Genomic DNA, 11,211 nt, shown 5'->3' with positions numbered 1-11,211 from the left:
TATATCTGTGTATGTCTGTGTGTGCATATGTTTATGCGCGTGTGTGTATGTCTGTGGGTGTGTGTATCTGTGTGTGTATATCTGTGTGTGTCTGTGGGTAAGTGTATCTGTGTGTGTATAAATCTGTGTGTATCTGTGTGTATGTGTGTGTATATCTGCGTATGTCTGTGTGTATGTGTATATGCATGTGTGTAGCCGTGTGTGTATATATCTGTGTATATGTGTGAATGTGTATATGCGTGTGTGTGTATCTGTGTGTGTATACATCTGTGTATGTCTGTGTACATTTATATGCGTGTGGGTGGGTGTGTATGTGTATGTGTGTGTGTTATACTATCCTTGCTTATCTCTACTTGAGCTTTATTGCTTACTACTTTCAAAGACAGAGTGAACTTTTTTCATTGTATCATTCTGCTAGCAACCTTCTGAATACTAATAAGAGAAAATTATTTTTCCTGGGAAAAATATTGCCGTGCATCCTGACATTTTTGGCAAGTCTTTTTCTACTCATAATGGAAAGTTTTGATAAAGTGAATTATCTTTTGTGCAGAGTTGTTTTCCTTTGTATTTCTCCGTGCCTACCGTTCTTTCAGTTTTTTTGTTAAATTATTATTTTCTCTGTATTACTTTACAAGTCGTAATTGCTTTGTTATCAGAAAGACAGAGGTGGGTTCATTTTATCCTTTTATCACCTAGCGGTAGTGCTGAATGAATTGTAGTGCTCCTCATTACCATAGCTTTGTTCTGCTCAGTTTTTAATGATAATTGCCCTTGTCATTTCTTGTAATGTAAGCTATAGAAATCTTCTGGTTAAAGAAGAGAGAGATTAACAAGTCAGAATATATTTTCAAAATGAATTGATAAAGAAATTTCATGTTTCATTTAAAAGCATTAATTAAGTGACAAGGAGCTCATGAAGTGAAATAAACAAGAGATGGACAAATGACATTGTCATAGCAAGTTGAAGAAAAAAGCACATGAGCATGTGATTTACTGAGACAATACTATCTGTGCGGTTATGGTCATTCATATACCCATCCCGCAATGTATAATCCTTTAGGATATATTTCTTTCTTTCTTTCTTTTTTCTCTTTTACACAAGCGCTCCCATATTTCTCTTCTTTATATGCCAAAGTTTTTTCTGATTTTGCCCTTCTGGATAAGAGACCACACATTTGTGTATTTATACTCAGAGTATATTCTGAGCTAACGCTGAGCAGAATAGGGGGCCGAACTTGTGCAAGTCAAAAGCTCCACATTGCCCTCTTCTGTCAGGTGGGGGAATTGCCTCTCAAACCCATCAGGTCAAGTAAGGTGGAACCTGCAGCATTACCTAGGGGAAGATGCCTGTGTACCGGGTGTGAAGGAGTTGCTCTGTGGAGTGGAGATCAAAGAGGAGCTGATCTAGGGGTTTCTTTTTTTTTTTTTTTTAATATTTATTTATTTTTGATAGAGAGAGAGACAGAGCATGAGCAGGGGAGGGCCAGAGAGAGAGGGAGGCACAGAATCGGAGGCAGGCTCCAGGCTCTGAACTGACAGCACAGAGCCCGATGTGTGGCTTGAACTCACAGACCATGAGATCATGACCTGAGCTGAAGTCGGACGCTCAACCGATTGAGCCACCCAGGTGCCCCGATCCAGGGGTTTCTTACTCAAGATATTCATAGGGTGAATTTCCAAGGAAATTACATACTTTGGAAGGAGAATCCAACATTATCCCTTCTTGATTTAATTTTTTAATGTTATTTATTTATTTCTTAAAAAAATTTTTTTTTCAACGTTTATTTATTTTTGGGACAGAGAGAGACAGAGCATGAACGGGGGAGGGGCAGAGAGAGAGGGAGACACAGAATCCGAAACAGGCTCCAGGCTCCGAGCCATCAGCCCAGAGCCCGACGCGGGGCTCGAACTCCCGGACCGCGAGATCGTGACCTGGCTGAAGTCGGACGCTTAACCGACTGCGCCACCCAGGCGCCCCTAATGTTATTTATTTTTGAGACAGAGATAGAGAGAGGGAGGGAGATAAAGAGAGAGAGAACAGGGGAGGGGAAGAGAGATGGAGACAGAATCCGAAACAGGCTCCAGGCTGTCAGCACAGGGCCTGATGCAGGGCTTGAACTCATGAACTGTGAGATTGTGACCTGAGCCGAAGTTGGACGATTAAACTGACTGAGCCACCCAGGCACCCCGATCCCTTCTTGATTTAAATCTTCTGCTGCGTAAACTGTGTCACTCTTGACAGTTTCTGAGCTAGTCCAATTTCACGACCTTACTTTGGAGGAGAGGTAGGACCCCCATGCCATTTCCTTTTGCTTTTTGACCTAGTTGAGAACAGTTGATACTTGCCCAGTCTAATCAAGATAAAGGTGTAGTGTTCATGATAAAGTGTAGTGTATTTTCCAAAAAAGCCGAGTGAACGTATCCTAGCCTTTACAAGAGCATAGAATTGAGCACATTTGTCATTTTCTGATCCGGACTCTGCTCTGTCTAGTTTGCAGATGAAATTTGGCAGTCCTCCTAGCCTGAAGTAGATGTGTGTTTTAACTGCTTCCACATTCTAAATCCTATTCTGAATTCCTTGCCAGGACCAATGGAAGTTGTTAACTACGCAAAATGGGAAGGGTTGATAAAGTGCATTATGTTTTGTGCGATTGTTTTCCTTTGTATATCTCTATGCACCTCCCCTCGCCAATTCTCTCAGTTTTAATATCAAATTATTTTCTCTGCATTCCTTTGTAAGTTGTAGTTTGTTTGTAATTGCTTTCTGTTAGAACCTGCTTCCTGGTTTTCTCCCAAGGTGTAGGTAAGCAGATCAGCTCCTTTTGAGTCACGAAGATATTTTTGTATTGGCTTATGATGATTCTTCTCCTGGTCCTCCTCACCTGTAAGTAAACCCCCCCTTGCATTCAAAATGTATTTATACTGTTCTGAGTATTAGTGCTATTACGGTGAATAACCTTTACTGTTCCATCTCTAACACCCAGCCTGGAGTCGAACGCATGTTAGGGCCTCAGTAAGTGTTTGTTGAGTAAACGAATTGATCATATGCTTTCTGTTACAAGGTATTCGGCATCAGATGTAAGAGCTTACAAGTTAGAGCTGTGGGCCCCAGGAATTCCTGTCCTCACACTTGACCTTTTCCCTTAAACTTGCCTCAAGCTTATTCATGAGATGTTTCAGACTTGTTTAACTTTTTGATGGTGCACAGCAGTTCTAGCTAACATCTGGAGATCACAGTAGGGGACATGTGGACCAAGTCAGCGCCAGCTTTCCCCATAACCCGATGGTAATAAATTACTTCCTTGCAGTAACCGGAGGCAGACTCACGCTCCAGTCTGGGTCTGGTTACTTGTTTCTGTTTCTGGTTTGAGGAATCCCTCCAACTCTTTGCTCACGTAAAAGCAGAGGTGATGGTTGTGCCCAGACCCGACTGGTTGAACAAGACATTGAATTTCACTGTCTTGGCTCTTTTTTCATAGCCCATAACCTACCTCTTCGCTTCTGATGTACCTTGAGGAAAGGATGATCCCAAATCTCCTGTATGAACCCAAATGTTCACGTAGTTATGTATCTTCAAAACAATACTTTTTTTTTTTTTTACTGATGGATATGCTCTGACAGTTAATGTTTGAAATGAGAATCTAGACTTTCTGATTCCTAACCTAGTGCCATTTCCATATTATAACACTTCTGAAGATTTGGGGACTTTTGGAACTATGTGATTGACTTAGTGATACTGTGGTACTTAATTACTATTCACAGTGATGCTTCCTTGTATTCTACACCACATTTCTGTCTTTTCATTAATGGCTTGAAGACCTTGTAAGAATCGTCTCTCTCTATTTTCGCCATTCATCCCCTTGAGCACTTTTTTCAGGCTTTTGCACTTTGGCTTTTCTATCCGTCACCTTTTATAAGACTGTAATTGTCTTAGAAATAGATAAGCCCTGTGCTCGCTTCGGCCGCACATATACTAAAATTGGAACGATACAGAGAAGATTAGCATGGCCCCTGCGCAAGGATGACCCGCAAATTCGTGAAGCGTTCCATATTTAAAAAAAAAAAAAAAAAAAAAAAAGAAATAGATAAGCCCAGTAGTTTTACTGACTTCTCTCTTCCTGCATCTTTCTGCAGTACTGGAAGCTGGTGTTCAGCTTTCCCTTTTAGCATTGAAGACATGGCCCTCTCCAGATAATACTGTTATGTTTCAGTAATTACTTTTTAAAAAAACTTTTTGACGCTGAAAAATTTCAAATATCTACAGGAGTAGCAAAAATGGTATAATGAATCCCTGTTTACCTATCAGCCAGTTTCAATAATGGTCAACACTTTGCTGCTTTGATTTTCCTATCTCCCCATGCTTTATTTTTTAGGCGATGAAAGCAAATCTCAGACTGCACATTATTTGAACTATAAATAATTCAGTGTGGATCTCTAATGTATAAAAACCTAAAAAATAACCCTGATGGCATTAGCACATCTAAGCATTAATGATAATTCCTCAGAATTATTCAGGAATCAGTCTGAATTCAGTTCCCCCGTTCATGCCATCTATTTTGGAACAGGAATCATTTGCCTCTGAGAATTTTACTGATACTGAATCTGGCTAATTGTATCCTTGGGTGTTTTCAATATGTCCTTCTCCCCTCCAGATATTTTGTCAAGTCATGATTAGATCTAGAAGAGCACTGACCAATGGAGTTAATGCAAGCCACCAGTGTAATTTTAAGTGTTCTAGATACTGCTATATTCTCCTCCAGAGGGGCTTACCATTTTTGCCTTCCCTCCAGCAACATGTGAGAGCGCTCATTTTCTTACAACCTTGCAAACAGGACTCTGGCCTGTGGAGCGTAAGATTTTTTGTTTTTTTTGGTCAATCTGGTTTTCGAGAAACAGGATCTTGGTGCAGTTTTTTTTTATTTTTTATTTTTTTTTTAACGTTTATTTATTTTTGAGACAGGGAGAGACAGCATGAACGGGGGAGGGTCAGAGAGAGAGAGGGAGACACAGAATTGGAAAGAGGCTCCAGGCTCTGAGCTGTCAGCACAGAGCCCGACGTGGGGCTCTAACTCACGGAACGCGAGATCATGACCTGAGCCGAAGTCGGCCGCTCAACCGACTGCGCCACCCAGGCGCCCCAGTGCAATTTTAACTTACACGTCTCTTATCAACAGCCAGGGGAAGCATCTGTTATTTCCAAGGGCTATTTCCATTTTCTCCTCTGTGAGCTGTCCATATTTTTTGGTCATTTCCTAATGGATCGCTGATCCTTTCATTCTCAAATCTTTACAAATTCTTTATGAGGAGTATTCGACCTTTGAGTTTGTTATAAATGAAAATTCCAAGTGTTCTTCTGCAGGTCCTACCTTCGTTAACCTTTCACTTTGGCTTTTCCTTCTTCTCCGTCTCTTGTGCAGTGTTGCTCCGCGTGTCTGCCATCACAATGCTTCTCATCCTCTTCTCTGAGCTCATCCATCAAGGATGCAACATGTTTATACCCCAGCTATGAGTACTTCAAGACAGGGACTCATGTTTTGTTAATTTTTGTATTTCTAACACCTGATGCGGTGGTTAACTCACGGGAGATGTTTGATATGTTAATGGTTTGAAACTCTCTGCTGGGATGTGCAAAACTTACCTCTCACCTTTGTTCATGTTATTCTTACTGCCTGGATTTTCCCTCTTTTTTATTTTCTAGATCTGAACCCATTGAAATTTCACCTATCTTTCAAGGCTCATCTGTGCCATTTTCTCTATGAAAGCTTTCCTGGTTTCCTTAAGGTGATCTTCCCTTCCTTTAAAATCTTTTATGCTTTGTGTCTCTTGCTGGGTCCTCAACGTGTGACCCCTTCCCCTTACTCATGTGCTTTGCAGAGCCTAGTACATAGACTGTAAGGAAAAGGCAGCTGTCGGATTACACTAAATATGAATAATGTGTCCTTCATCTATTTTATGTATTTGGCTTATCTTGCCTGTCTAAGTTCTCATCATAAGTTTCTTGAAGGCACATCAGATCACATCTGAATCACCGAACAGAGTCCACACTGATTAGTCCATTTAAATGGACATTTTTGGTCTCTGTGTAGAAGCTAGAAAATGGAATAGATGGAGTGACTCCATGGATGCTTAAGACCCCTTTGCCCTGAGCTATTTTTCCCATTGGCTCGGTCATAGGACCTACAGGATGCCACCAGCCCACAGCATGGAGGGTTCCTAGTAAATGCATTTGTTATTTAGGAAGGGCTAACATACTCTCCTTTAATGGTCAGTGATAGATTTGGTTGAAATAGCTTCTCAGATTGTTAACTGGTTACCCCAGACTTTGATAAGGGCCATTAAAAAAAATTTTTTTTTTAACATTTTATTTATTTTTGAGACAGAGAGAGACAGAGCATGAACGGGGGGTGGGGGGAGCAGAGAGAGAGGGAGACACAGAATCGGAAGCAGGCTCCAGGCTCTGAGCCATCAGCCCAGAGCCTGACGCGGGGCTCGAACTCACGGACCGCGAGATCGTGACCTGGCTGAAGTCAGATGCTTAACCGACTGAGCCACCCAGGTGCCCCGATAAGGGCCATTTTTGATCAAGAAATACCAAGAATGTGGGTCAGTTCATAGGACATTGTGTGTACCTGAACACAGTGAGCGAAGGCAGGAATGACAAGAGAGGGGACTGGGTGTTCCTTTAGACATACTTTTCCTTTGCATTTTTTTTCCCTCAGAAAAGAAGCCTTTGTTTATAATGGTGGTCTTTCCTATTTCTTATAATGCATGTGTCTGTTCAGCTGAGTAGAGCTCATACAATTTTCAGATGTTGAAAGCTTTTGGGCTAAGGAATGGTTTTTAGGTGCCAACTATTATTTTAATGCTAAAATTACATAAGGAACCAGTAATGTTGCTGGGAAGCCTGCCTCATTTGCATGTTGATTAAAAGGTGTCTGTGAAGATTGGGGCGGGGGTGGAACAAATAAACTTTGCACGTGGATCCTGTATTTTTCTTCTGGTTGGAATTGGGACATATCCTTTGCCTAGGAAGGCTTTGGAGTGGCTGCAGAGAGAACCGGTCATTTATAAAAATCTTCTTACTAAATCTCAAGTAGCCTCCCTGGCTTTGTTCGTGTACATGCTCGTGGGTACTGAGGTGTGTGTTCAGTACATCTGTTCCTGACCTGCTGATTCTCTAAAGCTGCCAAAACAAAACAAAACACAAAACAAAATACACTTCCTCCAAACCTGTCTTCCACGGTTGTACGATATTCATTTTAGTTAGAATTAAATTTCTTGTATATGTGCCACGGGTTATTGTTGTCAATCTCCTTCAATCTTGGATACGCTGTGATTTGTAAGGTTTTTTTTTTGTTTGTTTGTTTTGTTTTGTTGTTTTTTTTTTTTGCCTTTGCACTTGGACGTTGTAATTATAATCATGTCGTATCTGATAGGAACTGCCAGGTCAGTTTTGAGGATTTCTTTGTGTGGTTGGAAGATAGCCTTTGTTCCCCCCCCCCCTTTTTTTTTGGTCACATAGCAAATGTGCTTTTCCTTGTCACTTGTGATTTTTCATCCTTTTTGGCCATATCGTTAATGCTATCTAAAATTCTATTTGGGACCCTGTTTTGCTCACAGCCATCACAAATATAATCAGGATTTTCATGTGGAAGCTGATTTGATATTTGAATCTTGGTTTTATCCACTTTTCAGCAAGCCATCAATATCCTTGCCAGATGCTAATCTTTTTTTTTTTTTTTTTTTTTTTTTTTTTGAAGGACTTCGGCTCAGGTTGTGATCTCATGGTTGGTGAGTTTGATCCCCATGTCGAGCTCTGTGCTGACAGCACGGATCTTGGAGCCTGCTTTGGATTCTGTGTCTCCGTCTCCCTCTGCCCCTCCCCCACTTACCCCTTGTCTCTCTCTCAAAAATAAACATACATTAAAAAAAAAAGTAGACTTCATGCCCAGCACAGAGCCCAAACAGGGGCTAGAGCTCAGGATCTTGAGATCAAGAGTTGCATGTTAAACCAACTGAGCCACCCAGGCACCCCACCAGGTGCCAGTCTTTATGTTTACCCGATGTCAGTTATTTGAAACACGAAACATCCTTCACGAGCCATCTAAAGCTAGGTGTCATTGCCAACTGCTGTTGAAGAAGTGGTGTTTTTCCTTTAACAATATTTTCACATGTAACAAAGGAATAGACAGTTAAAGCTATTGGGCGTTCTCAATTTGATGGAGAAATAGGAGGTCGAGTTTGTTAGCTATCTAAAAGGGACCCTTACCAGGACAGCCAACTTTATCATTGTTTTTATTTTATTGTTGTCCGAATAATGGGGAGGAAAGAGGAATGGAGTGGGTATGCTTTAGCACTTTTTCCACCAGATTTATAAAAATCTTACTAAATCTCAAGTAGCCTCCCTGGCTTTGAACAAAAGGTATTTGAACAACAGGAATTAACATCTAGCAATAATTGATGGGATATTGTTTGTTATTATATTGGTAGCACAGGTGATTTCAGTTATGGACTATGTGCTTTCCTTTTAATAATTAGAAAATGTCTTAGTGTCCTTGATCCTTCCACTCAGTGGTGGGCAAACTCTAGCCCTTAGGCCAAATACTGCCCACAGCCTGTTTTATAAATAAGTTTTATTGGAACATATCCACACCCATTCATTTGTGTACTGTCTACAGTAGCTTTCATGCTACAATGGCAGAGTTGAGTATAAGCCACAAAGTCTAAAATATTCACTAGCTGGTCCTTTGTAGAAAAAGGTTGCTGGGGTGCCTGGGTGGCTCAGTCAGTTAAGTTTCCGACTTTGGCTCAGGTCATGATCTCGCAGTTCGTGAGTTCGAGCCCCCTGTCAGACTCTGTGCTGATAGCTTGGAATCTGGATCCTGCTTCGAATTCTGTGTCTCCCTCTCTCTCAAAAATAAATAAACATTAAACAAATGTCTTAAAAAGAAAAACTTTGATAACCCACACTTTGGTTGAATCAGGTGTCTTGGGGGTGTATCCTCGTTGGGGTATTTCCCTATATTGATAATTTTATTTGGGAAAGCTGATAAAAAGATGTTTCACATTTGTTCCACATTGTGTGTCTTTGAACACACAACCTATTGTTCGAATGAATTAATTTTTATGCAAGAATGTGTTATTTGAATCTATGAAGAAGTAGTCATTACTGTGTGTTGTATGTCTCAGTAGATACAGGAGGACAATCATATGTGCAAATTCTGTTGGGTTTCTGAGAGAGAGAGAGAGAGAGAGAGAGTGGGAAAGGAGACAGGATACGAGATGTTTTTTCGTTTCAGTTCCTGTACATCTCTTTTGAGTTATTTACCTTGGCTGTTTTATGTTTCAGTCAGTTTCTTGCAAGGTTAAAATCTGCTTCCCACTCCTTGCCATGGCCTTGACGTCACTCAGCATTTGGAAAATGGAGACAGTTGGCATTGACTTAATACTTAAGTTTTGGTGAATTTGTTCTTATGTATTTGTTTTTGTCCAAGTGATATGAACACAAAGTAAGAAATCAGGAATACAGACGAATTTATGATGACAAGGGAAATCACCCTGCTCTATACCTCACACTCCCAGGCTCCTTTCCACCAGCATCTCTGTTGACCATTAAAATGGGATTCTAGGGGGCACATGAGTGGCTCAGTCAACTGAGTGTCCGACTTTTGATTTCTGCTCAAGTCCTAATCGCGGGGTCCTGGAATCGAGCCCTGTGCTGGGCAAGGAGCCTGCTTGGGATTTTCTCTTTCTCTCCCTCTACTCTCATGCTCTCTCTCTCTAAAAAAGAAAAGAGAGGGAGAGAGAGAGACAGAGAGACAGAGAGAGACAGAGACAAAGAGACAGCATGAAAAGAAATTCTGGTAGTTATTGGAAAAAAAAAATCATCAACCCCTATTTCTTAATTTAATGACGGGAGTGTTTCTTCTTTACTCCCTGCTGTGAGAGACGATGATTGGCCCCCTCACCCTTTTCCTGAACTTTGGTAGTTACATTAGTATTTTCAGCTTTACTTTTGGTTCCTTTCATAACTTTAGAAAATATATCAACAATCCTCTCTCTTGTTCCCTTTACTTTAGTCAGTTGACTTGATTTTGCTCTAGGATGAGAACATTAGTCTCTTCCCCCTCCCCCCTGCCTCTTCTTCAGGTCTTTTTCTTCCTACGGTCCTTCAATTTAATTTTTGCTTTTATATTGTCAAGGTTGATAACATTTACATTTTGTTCTGCAATTACAACCATACTTTCGGTGCTTTCTGCCTATGTTTGTTGCCTTTGAGGCTAAAAATAATCAATCTTTTATATTACTATAAGTATGTAATTATTTTTTACTGTCGAAGATATGCAGTGTGCTAGGATTCCATTTCTTTTCTTTTGGATTCTATTACATGCCCCCAGGCCACTCATCAGGGTAAAATGGAATCTTTTCCTTTGTACCTCTGTTTTCTTTTTATAGGATTTTTGCTAATCAGATGCTGGCCAACCTGGATTGATTTTATATGTCTCTTATCTTTTTGCTCACATTTTCAATTTCTTTGTCCTTTGTGCTCTATAGTCCGAAGCATGTCTCAACTTGATTTTTCTATCCATGTTATTGCATTTAAAAATTTTGGCAATCGGTCCTCCTTCTCTCTTTACTTGCTCTTTCTGGAGAATTCCACAATGAACTTCCCACTTCACCCCTCCCTCTGATCATGGTTTGAGTGATGGCTCCCTCTGCTTTCATGTATACATAGTACCATTCTCTTCCCTACTCTGTCATCCAGAAATCTGCAGAAATATCTGGTCCATTGATGTCCCATATGTTCTCAGCACTTTTATGAATTTACTTCCTTGTGTCTTTTTTAACTGCCATTTTAATGAGTTTCAAAGGAGAAGAGGCAAAAGCATACGCGGATTCTACCATCTTGAACTTCGTTGCTTTAAATTCATATCTCGCTGTAGTTTTTTCTTCCTTTAAGAAGCACAGACTATTTTAGAGTTTATAATAAATAACCGGCCCGTTTATCTAGTATATTTAAGTATTCTTTTATTCTTTCAAGAAAGCCAACACATTTTCCTCAAATATTTGGTTATAAATCAAGTTCTTATAAATGTAATACATTCACATTTTAATTTTTCCTTTCTATAATTTCTCTTCCTTCACGTCAGTTTTATTTTAAACTTTTCTACATACTTATGCATTCTACAAACTTGAAGTTTTAAAGTTTAA

The 11,211-nt window shown here is 40.2% G+C and overlaps 1 long non-coding RNA gene and 1 other non-coding gene across 2 annotated transcripts in view; both read left to right on the top strand.

Annotated features, from left to right (window-relative positions):
• The window catches only part of LOC121010629 (uncharacterized), a 97,524-nt gene that overhangs the window by 70,800 nt on the left and 15,513 nt on the right, over positions 1-11,211 (top strand). The gene's annotated exons all lie outside the window — the stretch shown is intronic.
• Positions 3,950-4,056, top strand: LOC121010897 (U6 spliceosomal RNA). Its single transcript, XR_005781412.1, has one exon. It is a non-coding gene; the product is annotated as a U6 spliceosomal RNA (small nuclear RNA).

This window comes from Herpailurus yagouaroundi, unplaced genomic scaffold (assembly GCF_014898765.1).
Source record: "Herpailurus yagouaroundi ecotype Mexico unplaced genomic scaffold, PumYag 192, whole genome shotgun sequence".
NCBI classification, from domain to species: domain Eukaryota; kingdom Metazoa; phylum Chordata; class Mammalia; order Carnivora; family Felidae; genus Herpailurus; species Herpailurus yagouaroundi.
Note: the sequence above shows the minus strand (reverse complement) of the source record. Positions and strands in the feature narration are given on the sequence as shown.